The following is an 18,541-nucleotide window of genomic DNA, read 5'->3' as shown; positions in this document are numbered from 1 at the left end:
GGGCTGACAGCAGCGAACCCGATGCGGGGCTCGAACTCATGCGCTGCGAGATCGCGACCTGAGCTGAAGTCAGACGCTCAACCGACTGAGCCACCCAGGCGCCCCTACCCGCTCCTCTTGAGGGTCACATCCTAGGTCCTCGGGCCACTGGACGGTCAAGCTCTAGGCTCTTTCGGGGTCCGGGGGGCCCCAAAGGACAGTCTGGTGCTAAGGGCCGTGGATGTTTTCAGAAGACTCAGGTCCCAGTTCCTGCCTTAATTCTCACCAGCCTTGCGACTGTGGGCAAGTGACTTTACCTACCTATGCCACAGCTTTCTTATCTGGAAAATGGGCGGGCACGAGACTCCTCGGGCCGGGGCCAGCAGAGCTGTGGACACAAAGGGCCATTGTTGCGAGCGCCTCCCTCAAGCACACGCTGACCGGGGAGATGACGCAGGGAAGGTTGCCCCAGCGACGGTTTTGGACTACAGCAGTCCCGGATTCCCCCTGGGAAACAGGAAGTCCGTGCTGCCCAGGTCACCGCCCCGGCCACAGGAAACCAGCTGACCCCTTCCTCTCCAACACCCCCGCCCCCCAGCTCGCCTGCCCTCAAGCCCAGGAAGAGAGCTGCTGTCCTGTCAACAGCCCGGCCCGGCTTCTGAGAGCAACTCTCAGAGCCGCTAGGGCCCCAGACAGCATCTGGCCTCTCATTTCATGAGATGAGTGGCTGAGGCTCAGAGAGGGAATGGGGCCTGCTCTAGGTCACACAGCACCCAGGGCTAAGCAGGGGTAGAACTCCTGCGAGCTCAGCAGCAGCCGCGTCAGCGTTATGTAATGAGTGTTTTCTCTGGCTTCCTGTCGGATTACCACCTACACAGAACCCGTTCGGTCCTCACATCTATGAACTAGATGCCACGATTGTTCGTATTTTATAGCGCACCCGAGAAACAGAGCTGTCAGATGTCCTGCCCCAGGTCACACAGCCAGGAGGTAGTGGAGGCAGGATTTACACCCAAGCAATCAGAGCTGGAGACGGCCCGATAGCATCTGGGCCCAATTCTCCCAGTTTTGAAGGGGGGGACACTGAGGCCTGGGGCCGAGAGGGAGTGTGTCCCAGAGCACGCATGTTAATGGCAGGCTGGGACTGGCTGACACCTTTATAGTTGCCCACCACCCTCTTCATCAGCTTTACTCATCGGACCCAGGCTTTCTTCACGGTGGCGACGGGCCCAGATTAAAAAACCCAAAACTATTTTTCCCATTCTCCCTGGTGCGTTGGGATGCTGCGTGACCCATTCTGGCCCATGAAATACAAGCAGATTCACGGGGTGAGGCTTCCAGCAGAGTCTTTAAAGGGAGGTCACCCAACTGGTATGGGCTTCTAGCTCTTTGCCAGTCCCTCTCTTCTTGCTGGGAGCACAGACAGGATGCCGGAGTGGAAGCAGCCATTTTGTGATCATGAGGGTCCGGTCTTCTTGGTAGGGGAGGAGGACAATCCCTCTGTGATTGAAGCCCCAGCCCAGTGTTTTGTCTTGTTTTGCTTTTTGATTCTGTTCCTCGCAGCTCAGCGTAGTCCTGACTTGTGTCTAGAGGTGAAAGGACGCTGAAGAAATACCCAGTTCAGTGATGTTCAAGTTCTGTGTTGCATCTGGGCTCTGGGACACCTGCAAAACCAGTGGGAGGCAGGAAAACTGGAGGGACCCTGTGGAGAAAAGCCGTGGTTTTGTTTGGTTTGGTTTTGTTTTTTGCCTTTGCTTCTTTCCCCGCTTCCGTTCTTGCTGGGACCTGCACGCCGGCCTTACACACACCTTAATGCCTGTCCTCCTCGTAAAGCTCAAGGAGTTAATGATTCCTTTGGAGACTTCCAGCACCACAGATAATCTAAGGGGTGACCGGGCAGGGTCGTCCTAAACATTCTCCAAGACCACTGACTCCAGACACCCTGACGCCAAGACCCTGGGCTTCAGGGCGTCAGTGAAGGACACTCGGACCCCGGCCCTTGATCGGCCCACTTCCTGGATGCCCCACAGGACACGTGCACCAGGCCACAATCGTCAATAAAAACCCCAGACGCCCAGCAAAGACGAAGTTCTCTTCTCTCCTTTCTGAGTCTCCTGGACACTCAGTCCCTCTGTATCTTCTCTCTCTCTCTCTCTCTCTCTCTCTCTCTCTCTCTTCAGTAAACTCTGCTTTCACCTCTTGCTGGCTCACCTTTGAGCCACTCCATCCTGTGTGAAGCTGACGGCCCTCTTGGCTGGTCCTGTGGGACCCCCTCTGGGTCTCTGGGCCTGGCCTGCTAGCATCAATTGAGTGTGTGTGTGTGTGTGTGTGTGTATTTATGTATATTTATACATACGTAACCCTCAAATTTCCAGGCCCTGTGGGAGGAGGACCCCATCTCCCTGCTTAAAAGAGAACAGCTGTTTTTCCATTGCTAAAATGGTGTAAAAGCCACCGTTTCATCACATTCTATGTAAAGGTGGGGAAACTGAGGCTCAGCGACAAGGTGGCTTCACGTTGAGGATAAAGAGGCCCCACAGTGCCTTGCGCGGAGGAGGAGGCCGGCAGCCACAGAGGGACTCCGCCACAGGTAGCAAGCAGCCCAGAGCGCAGGTGCGGGCAGGGGGAGCCGGGCCCAGGTAGGGGGACGCACGGGGACTGGACAGGGTCAGAAGGCCGAGCATCGCTGTGACCCAAGGTGGTTCCAGTGTGATGTGGGAGGACAGGTCCCAGCCGGTGCGTCTGAACCCTGGGCCGGGGGTGGGGGTGTCTTGGTGAGCGGGACAGGCTGTAAAGGGCTGAGACACAGGGTGCCCAAGACAGGAAAGTCCCAGCACCCTTTGCCTAACGGAGCCTTTGCCCTGCTGGGGCCCTGCTGTGCGGCCTGAGGCAAGCCTTGGCCCCTCTCTGGGTCTCTCTGCGGGTGGGGGAAGCTCTCCCCAGGGCTCTTTTCGCTCGGACACCCGGGAAATCTGGTGTAACAGGGATGATACCGGTTTTGAATGTACCGGTGTGTTTCTTAACTGCTTTCATGTGACTTTCTTCCTTTTCAGCCAGAGGCGTCCAGGGTTTTAGGAATGGGATTGAGGATCGGGAGCACAAAAGAGGAGAATTGATGTTCGGCTTTTGACTGAATAGGATCCTGCAGTCTTCAGCCAGATAATGGTCTTGAAAGCCGGGCTTTGTTGAGAGAGGGGAAGGCTTTGTAAGTCCCTAAAGTCCTCTTTGCATATCAAGAGCCCAGCCTGGCTGTCTGGGAGATCACAGGAGGAGCGCTGGGAGATGGAAGGAGTGGAAGAGGGGAATTCTGGCCAGACAGGCAGAGGACGGGGAGGCTCAGCCACCTCGGTGGGGGGGCGGGGGGGGGCAAAGCAGGGATGCTGGCCAGCAGGGACCAGGAGGAGGACATGGCCTGGGGCCCAAGGAGACACCCAGGGGCCCGCCCTCCTGGGCATCAGCTTCTGGTGGGGATGAGACCACAGATCCCCCAAACCCTACACGGGGTCCTAGGGCATCAGTGCCGATGGTCCAACTCTGCCACTTATGCAACGTGGGGAAGGAGGTAGGACGTGGGCGTGGGAACAGGACGCTGGCAGGAGGGGTGTCTGACCTTGCTGGGGCCCGCCACCTGCCTGCGTCACCAGGAGGTCTAGAATTCCAGCCTGCCCCCTGAGGATCAAGAGAGCGTAGGACGCTCTCTTGTAGGACGAGGTGCTTTGAATGGATTGCCCGTGTGTGGACTGGGCGGGCCACGCACAGACGGGAGACCTCACCCCACTGCTTCGAGGAAGCTCGGTCGGATTCTCCCCACCCACCTCTAGCCCCTGTCGCCGTATTTGGAAGGAGAAGTGGGAAGGGGGGAAACCTTGAAACGTTGAGCGTTCACCCCAAGGCATCAGAGTTAACCCCAGAGAGACCATGTTCAACTGAAGAGGGACAGACTCGGATCTCATTGGTAATGAATTTGCCAATTAAGAGCCCTCCACCCCGCCTCTACCATCAGTGGGATGAGTAGGTGAGCGTGAGATGAGATCATTTGTGAGAGCTAGAAGGAAGCTATATTTACTTCTCCTTTGTGCATCTGAACAATAGCGTGCGGTTTTGAGCTGCCGATCCCGAGGGAAAGGCCTCATGTTTGTCCTTCCCTCTCTTTGGTCAGGTTTTCCTTGGCCAGTTTTTGCAGATGGAGGCTGGCGGGGAGGGGAAGGGGTGGGGGTGGGGGTGGGTAGATGGCTACACAGGTGCTACCTGGCCCGTCTTTTAGGAATCGTTGCCTTACTTGATAGTCTTAAGGATGATCGTCCCTCTCTGGGGCAACCGAAGCTCAGAGAGGTTAAGCAGTTTGTCCGGGGTCACAAAGCAAATTGGCAACGGAGCTGGGATTTGCACTTGGATCTTCAGATTCCTGAAGTCACGTGCTTCTCACTCGCACAGGTGCTGTGGAGATCACCACCGCCACGTGATTGATGACGGTGATTACAAGGCCATGATCTACTTGGGGGACCCTCCCGGCATGTGACAGGAGACATTCACAGCGATTAGTCGGGGGCCGCACAGGAGCTGCTTGCTGGCTTCCAGGCGTGTCACGGCAGTGGGTTCTGAGCCATCACTCTTCCTACGGTGGATGAGGAGGCCCAGATGCGCCTGGCAAAATGATGTACAAGAAAGACTCATGCGTCTTGCTCCAATTAAGATGTTGGAAGAGAAGAGAGTCTAATTGTCCCACAATTACCTTTATTTATCAAACTCAGAATGAAGTGTGATTATGAAGTGTCTCAGGAGAAGAGTGCAGAGTTGGGGATGGTCCAGGCCCTGCCTGGCGTCCCAGCCGCTGCGGGGGAGGAAGGACAGCCACGGCGGCACCTGCGGACGGCCTCCCCGTGGAGGAAGCCAGGTAGATGAGCAAGGTGAGTTCTGGCTCCCGCTCTGCCACCGGATTGCAGGGGACTTTGTCCCTTCCCGCAGCATCTGGGACAGACCTCCAGCAGATTTTCCATAAACGTTTGTTGAATCGGTGGGTGACAGGTAAGGCGACTTAGGCTCATGAGGGCTCAGTAATTTACCTGAGGACACACAGTCAATAATTCTCAGAGCCACAAGTCAGTGTGTTTGACCGAGTGGAGTTCAAGTGCTTTGAAACACAGGACCAAGGATAAGCCGAAGACATTGGTTTATCATTGCACGGTCACACACCCACAATAGACCAAGGACCACTTGGATGCATCAGAATAAACGTTCAGAAAGAAAAGAATGAACGAACTGATTATACGCCAGGCTCTGTTTTATGCACCAGTGGTGCAGGTGTCCGTGAAACACCATCTCTAATGTCAAGAAACAGTCTAGTGGGGAGACAGAGCTGGCAAGGCAGTGTGACATGTGCAGTAAATGCAGAATGTCTGGGTCCCACAGGTGGCTGGACCAGGGTGGGGGCCAGGAAGAATTTCCTGGAATGTTTGACATTTGGGAGCAGTCTCAAAGGATGAGGGAGGGATGGGATAGATAAGCCAAGGAGAAAAGCCTGTGCAAAGGCCCTGGAGGTGAAAAGGTTGACCCTGCCGGGCTGACCTGTCTGTGTGCAGGTGGGCACCGGAAGCTGTGGGATGGGAAGTGGTGACCCTGGGCTGGCCCCGGCCCTGCCTGCTGGGCCAGCCATCCACTCTGAACTTGCAGACTCCGGAGGCCCCCCGCTGCTGCCACACCCTGCCAGCTCCCGTGGCACGAGAGGGGAGGAGGAAGCAATCTTAGTTTGCTCAGTTTCCTGTGGTCCTTCCGTAATCCCTGTGCTGGCTCCAAGGAGCAATGGCTCAAGATAGCTTTGCACAGCAGGATGGATGGCGGGCCACAGACGGGCTCTTCCGACCTGGGGCTCCTTTTATATCTGTGTGTTGGCTGCTGCCTGGCCACAGCCCGTGCATGCCCAGCTGTGGCCGAGCGGGCAAGAACCAAGGGGGGCTGGCATTTGTAGAGGACGGACTAGGAGCTACTCACAGTCCTGGGGGCTTTCACACATGGTCTTCTCACCGACTCCTCATTGCAGCCTGGAGGTGGCGCTGTTATCCCCATTTTGTAGATGAGAAGGCAAATGCTCAGGGGGGTTAGGAAGCGGGGCCGACGTTTGGACCAAGATTGTCTTGGTCCACTGTGTCAGGACCAGCCAAGCAACTAAAGGCAAATGTTGGTCCTACCGGTAGGTCCAGGGTGTGTGAAATAGGGAGTGGGCATGAGGGCCTGGGGGAAAGTGCTGGAAAAGTTCAGTTCTCCTCAGCTAATTCTGACTTTGAGTGCCTTGAGTGGCCCTTCATAGGAAGACAATAACACTGCTGATGGTCCTTTATATTTTAATACACTGTATATCCATACATGCACTCATCCAACTCTCCATCTCCATGTCCATCCATCCATCCACGCATCCTCCCATCCATCCATCCATCTACTCATCCATCTATCTATGCATCCACCCATTCTCCCATCCATCCATCCATCCATCCATCCACCCATTCTCCCATCCATCCATCCATCCATCCATCCACTCATCCATCCATCCATCCATCCATCCACCCATTCATCCATCCATCCATCCACCCATTCTCCCATCCAGCCATCCAACCATTCATCCATCCATCCATTCATCATCCACCCAACCATCCATCTACTCATCCATCCATCCACCCATCTATCCATCCAGCCATTCTCCCATCCATCCAGCCATTTATCCATCCATCCTCCCATCCATCCAATCACCCATCCATCCATCTATTCAACCATCCATCCATCCATCCATCTACCCATTCTCCCATCCATCCAGCCAGCCATTCATCCATCCATCCTCCCATCCATCCATCCATCCACTCATCCATCCATCCATCCTCTCATCCATCCATCCATCCATCCATCCATCCACTCATCCATCCATTCATCCATCCATACATCCATCCATCCTCCCATCCATCCATCCACCCATCCATCTACTCATCCATCCATCCATCCATCCATCCATCCATCCATCTACCCATTCTCCCATCCATCCAGCCATTTATCCATCCATCCTCCCATTGATCCATCTACTCACCCATGCATGCATGCATGCATGCATCCATCCATCTACCCATTCTTCCATCCATCCATCCATCCATCCTCCCATCCATCCATCCATCCATCCACCCATCCATCTACTCATCCATCCATCCATCCACCCATTCTCCCATCCATCCAGCCATTTATCCATCCATCCTCCCATCGATCCATCTACTCACCCATCCATGCATGCATGCATCCATCCATCCATCCATCCATCCATCCATCCATCTACCCATTCTCCCATCTATCCATCAATCCATCCATCCATCCATCCATCTACCTATTCTCCCATCCACCTATCCACCCATACATACATACACCCATCCATCCATCTACCCATCCATTCATCTACCTATTCCCCCATCCATCCAGCCATTCATCCATCCATCTACCCATTGTCCCATCCATCCACCCACCGATCCATCTACTCATCCATCCATCCATGCATCCTTCCACCCCCCCCCCCGACTACACACACATTGGTTAATTTAGTGTTTTAATGAGGAACTGTGAGAACCCAGGGTCTTTCTATAGTTTTGCTCTGTGGTCCTCAGAACATCAGGCTTTTGTCCCCATCTTTGCTCCTCATGGCCGCGGGATCTCTGAGCATCTCTCCTCACACATCAGTGTTCAGAAGCCAGAAGAGAGAACATCCCCTCTCTGTGTTTCTTTAATGAGGAAAACTTTCCTGAGGGATCCCCGGGAGACTTCCTCTCATGTCTCCTGGGTCACAATTGCATCACATGGCTCTTCCAAAACAGCTCTCTGGCAAGGTGAAAGGTATCCCCACGATGGCCGTAAACTAAACAAGATGTGTCACTGGCGGGCGGGGAGGGGCTCAGATCTCCTTGTATAGGCTGCCAGAGACTCTAGGGGAATTGGGATTCATTTAGCAAGGAAGAAGGAAGGGGAAGAGGGAGGTAGCTGATGAGTAGGCAAATGTGTCAGCCACCCCATCCATCTTCCCATTCGCTCATCATCTGCACAGCGATTCATCCATATATCCCCCATTTATCCATCCATGCGTCCATTCATCTATCAAACGTTTATTGATGCCCACTGAGAGCCAGGCCCTCTGCTCCTCATCTGGTGGGAACTCACAAGAAAAAGATCTCGTTAGGGAGAAATATGGAGTTTCCCATCACACCTCTGATAACTGCTTTATTTAAGTCCCAGTAAGAATCATATCTGGAGATCGTGCTGTGCATTGCAGTTTGCGAAGACCTCCCAGGACCACTCCTTCATTCCACACACGTTTATTAAGCATCTGCCACAGCCAGGCACAGCTTTTTAGTTTTACAAAGTGCTTTTTCCTGCATTTGTCAGCGAGAGTGCTCCAAAGTCAGAGACCAAATGTATTTTGGAGGCAGGAATGAAGCGTCCCTCAGGCCTTCTTCAGAGCCAAGGGCGGGGAGTCTCCTGGGGTCAGGGTTGTTGACGGGGTGGGCTTCCCCTGGGGTGAGGGAGAAAGTGTTTTCCAGAGACAGGTCGGGGCCTTTCTAGAACTAAACAGACAGCATTTTTTAGGGCTGGAAGTCAGCGTTGTTCAGGGCTAGGGTGGGGTTTCTGCGTCCACAGGTTATGTCTTCTGGGTGTCACCCTGTCCCAGGGTGTCTTCCGGGCCAGGTATGATGGAATCGTACTTTCCAGTACAAAGTGGGCATCTCTCCTAGCCCCAAGGGGAGGTGCAGATCTTCCCTCTGAGAAGCCAGGCAGTGTCCCCCAGCCCTCTAGGGGCGGTGGGGTTGGTAAATGTAACTTGGCCTTTGACACGAATGCCTCCGTTTTGGTCAGGCCCACTTGCCTCCTCACCCTTCACCTCCCAGGACACTCAGAGCCTGTTACTGGTCTGTGCAACATCTCAGGATCTCCAAATCTACCTGATGGCCCACCGACCCTCATCATCCCACGTTCTACCTCCTGGGTCCCTCTCTACTCAGACCCAGGGATGGAGGGCAGTGTCGCTGTGAGAACAATTACTTCCACTCATGTGTCAGCTAGAAAATGGGCCTCGCCTCCCAGGTGATCAAATTCTAGGCCTTCCAGATGAGAAGAAATACCTTGAATTATGTATGTATTCTTAAGGTCATTAGGATAATGGCAGGACACATGAGGACATTAGGAATGCCAGGTTTTCAGAACATTCTTGCCTTCCGTGTCCTCTCAACCGTGTCCACTCTTGGTTTAGAGTGGGTGCCAGACATCAAGAACAGGGGTTAGCGACATGTGTGGCTTGGAATCCCCCATACCCAGAGACCAGGGGCCCTTCAGACGCTGGAGCTATGATTACGCCAGATCCAGAGTCTTCCCCACTCAGAGGCTCAGAGCCCACGACCTTCGAAGGTCTTAGGTCTCCATTCTTGGGGGCTTAAATGGAGCCAGCTCGTAGTGGCGATTGTATGAGGTGACTCAACACATCTCCTCCCAGATCTGCTTTCAGTGATGTCACGTTGATAACGAACTCAGCCACGGTGGGGTGTTCCAACCACCATGGAAATCGGCAAACACTACCCGTCGGCGGCGCCCCTCCCCCATTGAGGGCCTGTTGTTAAAATTCACCAGCACCCCACTCAGAGACCTCCAGACTCAGAGCAGAAAGTCCTCCAGGTTTAGGGGCGGACTTTCTGGATCTGGTGATGAAACTATTTTCTAGATTTTTGGATATTGTATTTTCTGGAGCCCCGTGCAGTACAGACCATAGTCATGAAGGGGGGGTATTTCTTGGAGCTTAGGATGGAGTGTTTTCCAGAGCTAACAACATAGAGTGATCGCTACGGGCAGAACAAATGTTTTCCAGGGTGTGCAGTGAGCTGTTCCCCTGTGCTCAAGGAGTTTTTCCCAGAGCCGTGGACGGAAGTTTTCCCACTCCTAAGTATGGAATTTTCCAGAGCTGGGGATTGAGAGTTTTCTTGAGAAATCGAAAAGCAAGTTCTCTGGGTTAACCCTGCTGATGTAAAGGACCTCAGAGCCTGTCCTGGGTGTGAGGCCCCCTGCGCGGTATCTCGGAGGTAGCAGCCTTCTAGCAAATGTAGATACAGCCTTCTAGTGAATATAGATATTCTAGTAAATATAGATCTAGTAGGGGTGCCTGGGTGGCGCAGTCGGTTAAGCGTCCGACTTCAGCCAGGTCACGATCTCGCAGTCTGTGAGTTTGAGCCCCGCGTCGGGCTCTGGGCTGATGGCTCAGAGCCTGGAGCCTGTTTCCGATTCTGTGTCTCCCTCTCTCTCTGTCCCTCCCCCGTTCATGCTCTGTCTCTCTCTGTCCCAAAAATAAATAAACGTTGAAAAAAAAATTAAAAAAAAATATATAGATCTAGTAAATATAGATGCCTAGATACAATATAGGCAGTGAGGAGAAACGTATACTGGCCTGTCCAGGGGTCCGACGGTCCTTAATGGGGTGTCCTGGCAGACCACCTTCCTCTTCTGACCCTTGTTTCCACACCACAAAATCAAGGATGAAAAGAGATGACGCCACCTAATATCCACACCAGCTCCGACGTGCACTAGCACTCTAGGACCTGAACCCTGGCCTTCAGAAGCTGCCCCAAAGTCTGTCGTTTGAGCAGGGAGAGCGGAGTCATGTCTCAGTGTCTGCAATGACATCCATCAGCATCCTGTTGGAGGGTTGGGTGAGGTCCCGAAGGTGCAAATGTGGTGACTCGGCCAAGGACCCAGGAGTGGAGGTCCCCTTGTGGCTAATCAGTCCTCCTTCTCAAGACTTCTCGGCCACCTATACGTGCAAAGATGAAGAGCAAATGGGAAACCAAAGCATTCCCGTGCCAAGAGCGAAGGGAAGTCTGCCTTCTGTCCCCAAGAAGGGCTCCCTGCCCAGAAGGGAAGGACAGCATTTCTCATCACGTGAGCCGAATCTGTTCCTGAAGATGTATTGCAAAGCGAGACTTTGGAGACCACACGGCCTTCCTGGCCCAGCACACTCCCAGCCAGTGAACACAAATGTCTCAGAAACCCTGTTGGACACGAATACGACAACCTTTCAAGGAGGTCTGCCCCAAATAAAGCCTTTTAAATTGAAATCAATAAAAAAAAAAAAAAACTTGTTTTTTTAAATTATTATTCTGATTTTAAAATCACCCGGATTATTTAGCCCTGTATGGATGAGCCGTGGGCAGGTTGGTGTACCGGGATACATGGAGGGGAGGGTGTGAACGGGGTGTTCTTTTTGCATCACAATGAACACGTGCTGCATTGTAAATAACCAGTAGATGGGCGGGTTAAAGACGCTAGAGCCCGGCTGCTCTGGACCCGGGCTGGCAGTGCCCTCAGGTGTCTGGCAGAAGCAAGGAAAACGTACGGAAAATAATCAAGCCAAACCCCCGGATCCCTATGGGAGAACCGCCGAGAATCACCTGCTGCACGTACTACCTTCTGCCGCCTGTGCCTGCGTGCAGCGTGAGTGCTTCCGGCAGTGAAGATCCCGCACGTGTTAATTACCGCACATCTTTGTTTGTTTCCTGTGCTGGGGACCTCAATTTTTCTTTTCTTTTCTTTCTTTTTTTAGTAAGCCATTCAGATGTGAGAATTCAGCTAGTAAGGGACAAAGTTACAATTGTTTAATTTCAGTCAATATTTAATTTATTAAAGCTACAGATTTTAGAAGCTAACTTTCGCTGTTGCTTCCAGCTTATGGATCTTGATATTTTATTTATGAACTTAGTAATTTTCATGTAAAAAGTAAGATCACATTTACTTGTTTATTGATCCAGAGTCAATTAACTCATACATTTGAAAGATTAAATTCCCACAAACTTTTAGCACCGTTTACACGTTGAATTAAGCAAATTCCTTTAGATATCTCAAACTACAATTACACATTCAATTTATCTGATTTAAACCCTTCAAACACCTGACAAGGGAGATTTACCAATCTGATGAACAAATTATTCCCAAGCACTTAAATAACTTTTGTAAATCAAATCCGACATAAAATTAGTTGCTCAGATTTTGTGTCAAACATAAAAAACAAGGAGAACATGCATAAAACAAAACAATGATTATAAAATTTCTTACTACAAATGTAAACACAATTTATATAAAATGTTCAGTATTATGATTTATTTCTTTATTGTCTTTTCATGTTAAAAGAAATATGTGTGAGTCAACCTATACATTTTTCACCCTGGTCAAGGTGAACTACATTTCTGTCTTGCATTAAAAATTGGGTTACTTGGGGGCTGCCTGACTCTTGATTTTGGCTCAGGTCATGATCTTACGGTTCGTGGGATCGAGCCCCAGGTTGGGCTCTGTGCTGAAGGTGCGAAGCCTGCTTGGGATTCTCTCTCTCCCTGTCTCTCTCTACTCCTCCCCTGCTCATGCCCTCTCTCTCTGTCTCTCTCAAAATAAATAAACACAAACCATCCAGGTTACTTGGGAGAAGGCTCAGGTCCATGACATCGGAGGAGAGGCTTTGGCTGAACCCTGGACAAGGCCATGAGACACCAAAGATGCTCCAGACCACCCGAAGCCCAATCACGAGTGGACTTTCCAGACATCTGATGGGTTGGCCTCCCTCTTGAGGTAGGGTTCTGTTGGCCATGTCATCAGCACTTTCTAAACTCTTGTCCTTTGGCTAGAACTTAACCAGTAGAGTATGTGTTTCAATTTTTGGCCTCTTAGGTTTTTCCTGGAAACAACCAGTCTCTTAAATCAAGGAGGGGAATCCATGCCATTGGATTCTTCTTCATTCCCCTTAGTTGACCCAGTTGTGTAATTGCCTACATGAAAACCTAGCACGCTCAAGTCTCTTGCCCATTTGTTCTACAAGGTTGTCTTTTTCTTATTCATTTGTAAGAGTCCTTTAGATATGCCGGATGTGAGTCTTTACCAGATGTGTCTGCTGTAAATATCTTCTTCCGTTAAGCTGAGATCGAGAGTCTGGGTCTCTTGGTACTTGATTGCGTCCTCAAGATCTCTTGAGTGTCCAATGGATGTGTCAAACTTTATATGGCAAAAATGGATCTCTTATTTCTGGACTCTATCTTCTCTCTTCTCACCTCCTCTCCAAATCAGAAGTTGGCACCATTATCCATCCAGTTGCCTGGCCCCATTCTTTTGAACTCCTTTTTATATTGTGAGAGAAAAATTACACACAGAAAGTACATAAAAACTCAATGCATATTTAACAAATAAAGCAAACATCCGTGTAACTACCCTACAAGCCAAGAAGTAAATAACACTGCCAATGTTCGAAAGTTTCTTACAAATCTCTAAAAAATACATATTATAATATATACTATAAGATTCATAGTAAACTATATATTATAATGTATAGTGTAATTTATATCTAAATATCTATTTATTAGAGTATATATTTTTTAGTTTTGCCTATGTTTGGACTTTATATTAGTGGAGTCACACTAAATGCATCTTTTGATGTCTTTGAGTTTGTAACGTTGTGTCTGTAACACTCACACTACTGTTGCCTATACCTGTAGCCCGTGCATTTTCATCGTTGTTTATTATTCTGCTATAACGTATACGCTATAAGGTACAAGCCATAGTCTACCCTTGATGGATATCTGCATTGTTTCCAATTTTTAGCTGGTGTGAACCATGCTTCTAAAAATATTTTGTGCATTCTTATGATACACAAATGCATGAATTTGTTTAAAGTGTATTCCTAGAACTATAATTGCTGGTCACAGGGTATATCTATTTTCAACTTTCCCAGAAAAAGCCAAGCTCTTTTTCCAAAGTGGTTGTAACATTTTTTTTTTCTCAAGTCAGTTTTGGTAAGCCATATTTTTCTAGGGATTTGTCCACTTCGCCTAAACTTCCAAATTTATTGGGCATGGAATTTTCGTCGTGTTTTCTTCTTCTTCTGGATGTCTGTAGCATCTTCAGTGACACCCCTCCTTCCTTTTATTTTTGACATTGTTTGTTTGTGTCTGCGCTGTATTTTTCTCCACGTCCTCAGGACAAAAGTGGTTTCCATGATCACTTTCCTCTTTGGGTTCTTATATTTCCTCCCAACCTGCCCTGGTCATGTCTTAGGATCCCGTCAGCTCTTTGTTGTTCTGAAGAAGAAGCTTTTAAAATTTTATCTAGCATCTTTGTTTGTTTCTAAGGGGATGGCTGGTCTTGAAAACCAAGGCATCGGTTTCTGGAAGTCCATGGTCATTCAAGTTTCTTCTCCCTCAAGTGCGCCCATTCATACGCCCCTCAGCTATGCTTCCAAAATGGACCCCAGCCCCTGGATGTCAACCTCTGATATGATATTTCTTTTTTTTTTAAGTTTACTTATTTGAGACAGAGAGAGAGAGAGAGAGAGAGAGAGCATGCGGGTGAGCCAGGGAGGGGCGGAGAGAGAGGGAGAGAGAGAATCCCAAACAAACTGCACTCTCAGTGCAGAGCCCGCAGCCAACGTGGGGCTCAAACCCTCCAACCGTGAGATCATGACCTGAGCCGAAATCAAGAGTCAGACACTTAACTGACTGAGCCACCCAGGCGCCCCTAATATGACATTTCTTGAGTGCTGTCTTGACCCAGTTTGGGGAGCCTGGCTGAACATGCATCATTCCTCTCTGCGGGCATTTTGCTAAAACTACATCCCAACCTCTTCCCTTCATCTGACTCTGCCTCCCCTGGGTGGCAACGCCCTGAAGCCAAACATCTAGGGATCACCCTTTCTTCCTTGGGGCCTTGGACTCATTCATAATACTCCAGCCACAGGAGGCTGAAACCTCCTAACCCCACACTGCTACTTCCGGCTTGCTGCTACCTTTGCCCGGTGCCCACCCCCATCCCCGTGTGGCCCTGAGTAGCAGCCTTTTCTCCTTCAGAGCTGTGCCTAATGACAGTCCTGCCTCTCCCCTATCCGGGCATCATTACGCAGTGTCTTGCCTTCATCACGATCTAGCAAATGTTGAAATTACTCCGCCCCCTCGCTCACTTTAAGTCTCCGCGGTCTGTAGCCTGAGTCTCTCAAATAGCCCAACCCTCTCCCTGTCCCTCTTTGGGCCGGCCAGAGTCCAGCTGTGAGGACGATCTTTCCAAGCCGCAAATCCCATCCCTCCCTTCCCCTGCATATGATGCTCTTGGCACTGAAATCAGACTGCAACCCAAACTCTTTCCTATGGCTTCACGCGCCCTGTGTGGCTTTGGCCGCGCCCACCTCTGCGACCCCTCCACCCTTTCCTGTGCATTGTGCTTTGGCCACACTGGCCTCCCGCTCTTCCTTGATGGGGTGCACTCTCTCCTGCCTTAGAGCCTTTATATTTCAATTTCTTTTTAACATGTATTTATTTTTGAGAGACAGAGCATGAGCAAGGGAGGGGCAGAGAGAGAGACAAAGAAGCCGAAGCAGGCTCCAGGCTCTGAGCTGTCGGCGCAGAGCTTGACGCGGGGCTCGAACCTACGAACTGTGAGATTATGGCCTGAGCTGAAGTCGGACGCTTAACCGACTGAGCCACCCAGGTGCCCTTAGAGTCTTTATATATACAGAGGGATTTGGAATACTCTCTCCAGACCTTCACACGACTCCTTCCTTCTTATTCAGGTCCCACATCCGGCTTCCTCCATGGGGGCCTCCCTGACCTTCCTTGCTCAGGCTGTGGCCCCTGATCCTACACCTTCCACAGCACTGAGGATCCCTATTTACTCACTCTCTGCCGCATCACGGTACTCATTTATTTTCAAAGCATGCGCATGTTCCTGAAATAGTCCTACGCATGGATATGTCTGTCATCGTGTCCCCTGCTCTGGAATATGCTGGTCTCGCTCACTGTCGCATTCCTAGTTCTCAGAACGACACCTGGCACGTAGTAGGCCCTCATCGGTCCTTGGCGAGCGTATCCCTCAGGCTGCAGTCACGAAAACAGAAAGCACTGTGGGTACCGCTGTTCAATTCAGCGGTTTAATTCGGGAATCGGTTGCAAATACGTCAGAAGGGTCAGTGGAGGAAACAGGGGGTACAGTCACCGCCGATGCAGCCGGACTGTTGTCACTGCCGTCACTCAGGAGATAGGAGCTTTTGCACTCCCACTGATGCTTCTTCCAGAAGCCTAATCTCCTTCCTGCCACCTAATCTCACCCGGATACCCCCCTCCCCACCGCGCCCATGTCAGAACCCAACGGGAACCCAGCTCTGAGGCTGTCTGGGAAATGTAAGCTGGAAACTTCTGGCTCTGGCTATTCCGAGAGGGTCAGGGCAGTGCGGCACGGTGAGAAAGACCTTCGAATGGCCAAATGCAAGCTCCACGGGACTTCTGGTACGTCCTTCCTTTTCTGCCCTGTTCCGCTTATCTGGGCCTGCTGTCCACGGGGAGGCTTGGCCAGGGCCCATCGCTACTTCTGCCGATCTTGGAAACTCTCGTGTGTTCCCCGTAGCTGCCGTTTGTGGATGTTCCCACGTACCTCACCTTCAGATTCCCTGGGCTCTGCTGGGGTCACGAGCCACGGCGAGAACAGCTTCCTCCCTGTCTCCCGGCCACATGCATTGCAGGCTCCCAAAGTAGTTCTGCTTGTCATACTCAGACCCCACCATGCTGCCCATGTAAATTAAATCTGAACAACTCTGGGCCTCTACACTTTGACCACGGGAGCTCAAGCCCAGGCCAGGTTGCTGAGCAGAGACCACGGCAACCTCTCCATTTTTCCTATCTTCCCACCCCCCTGACCCATCCAACACCCCTCCTCCTATTCCAGAGGCGAGAAATGAAGAAGCGTCTCAAGTCCAGGGGCACAGACTCAGATTTAGCATTGCTGGACCCTCCACATTCCTGGACGGCCAACCCCATTGAGCCAGGGGGGGCTGAGTCCAGATCCTAGACGAAGAGTAGGGACAGTGTTCCAGGCCAGTCGTGGTGGCCTCCAGCTCCGTGGAGGGTCAGCCCTCTAAAGCCAGGGATGAAGAGTCCTTTAGCTGCACAGTTGGACCCTTTTCCAGAGCTGGGATTGGATAATCTGACGGAGCCAGGAAGGCGGTGCAGGGCAAAATCAAGGAGGAAGGGTCCACCAGAGACAGGCTGGAGAATTCCAGAACCAGGAGCTGAAAATCTTCAGGAGCCATGGAGTTTTTCCTACAGTCAACAATGTTGTGGTGCTATAAATAGCCCATGAATATTTTCCAGAGGCACAGAGATTATTTCCAGAGCCAGACACGGCATTTCTTTTTCCTGATCCACAGTCAAGGTGTTTTCTAGAGCTAGAGATAGAACCTCTTGAAGACAGAGAACCTTCTAGTTCCTGTGAGTCAAGAATGACATCCCTTGCGGACTGAGGGGCACGGCCGGCACGGAAGAGGCTGTGGGCTACTGTGTCGGGGGAGCCTCCAAAGACACGAAGTTAACAGAGTCACATTTGTCCCTGGGACTGTCTCGTAGACGCCATCCTGGCCCTTCCCCCAGGATCCCCTGGACGCGTGATCACTTCAAGACCCACAGACTCATGCCAAAGTCTCCTTAAAAGTTAATTCTCCTGTGTGTTGTTCTGTGGGCCAGAGAGTGTGGGGGGTGGCATCTCACTCTGAAAATGTGCCCAAGTCTCAGAATCAGCCTCCCGGGTGGTCCCCTAATAGACCCTCAGGCTGGACCGTAACTCTTCAAGTCATATTATTTGGAGGAGTGTTTTCAGAACAGTGTAGGCGTGTGAAACACAAACGTGCAAGAGATTCTAGGGCCCCTTTTGTCTTTGGCCACCTCTCTTCCTTCAGTGATTACGTTGGCAACTCTCCCTGAAGCCCCAAGCCCCCAAACAAACCACACTGAGTGGTCCTAGGGTCAACTGGCTGTCATGCCAAGAACGTGGGTTTTGGAAGCTGACAGACCTGTGTTCGATCAAGGAAGGCTGTGCAGTCTTAGGTGAGTCACTTGATCTCTCTGGGCCTTTCAACTGGGAATAATGATGCCTACCTTGCAGGGCTGTCACGCGTGTGAAGAAGTATGCCCTGGGCTGAAGGAGTTCTCGGTCGCTGTTCAATTGCAAGGCAGACCGGAGTTGGAAAATTGCAGTGGATTTGGAGGTGGGAGCACCTGATAAAATCTCCTGGTTCTGCCATGCAACTAACTGGGGGACTTGGCACGTCATTTCCCTTCTCTGGCCCTCAGTTTCCTCATCTGTGAAACCAATGGTTGAATAAAAGGATTCAACTCCCAATTCCTGAAGATCCCTTCATTATAACATCTGGGTCGACTCTCTTGACATTTAAGAAGCTGCCAGGGTGTTTCACCCGTGTTCCTTGAGAGAGGACATCTGTAAGCATTGTATCAGGGATCTAGGTGAGGGTTTTTAAAAAAAAAATTTTTTTTAACATTTATTTATTCCTGAGAGACAGAGCATGAGCAGGGGAGGGGCAGAGAGAGAGGGAGACACAGAATCCGAAGCAGGCTCCAGGCTCCGAGCTCTCAGCACAGAGCCCGATGTGGGGCTCGAACTCACAAACCGCGAGATCATGACCTGAGCCAAAGTCGGACGATTAACCAACTGAGCCACCCAGGCGCCCCCATCTAGGTGAGGGTTTGATGGT

General features: G+C 51.1%; 1 long non-coding RNA gene across 2 annotated transcripts; it reads left to right on the top strand.

Annotated features, from left to right (window-relative positions):
* Nucleotides 1-1,091: 1,091 nt before the first annotated feature.
* Nucleotides 1,092-11,681, top strand: LOC109502200. Of its 2 annotated transcripts, XR_006584120.1 has the most exons (4): nucleotides 1,092-2,569; nucleotides 3,033-3,184; nucleotides 4,414-4,886; nucleotides 10,514-11,681. It is a non-coding gene; the product is annotated as an uncharacterized LOC109502200 (long non-coding RNA). The 2 variants fall into 2 exon arrangements; XR_002744387.2 differs by lacking the exon at nucleotides 10,514-11,681 and having other exon boundaries at nucleotides 4,414-6,407.
* The last annotated feature ends 6,860 nt before the right edge of the window (nucleotides 11,682-18,541 follow it).

This window comes from Felis catus, chromosome C1, assembly GCF_018350175.1.
Source record: "Felis catus isolate Fca126 chromosome C1, F.catus_Fca126_mat1.0, whole genome shotgun sequence".
Classification (NCBI taxonomy): Eukaryota; Metazoa; Chordata; class Mammalia; order Carnivora; family Felidae; genus Felis; species Felis catus.
Note: the sequence above shows the minus strand (reverse complement) of the source record. Positions and strands in the feature narration are given on the sequence as shown.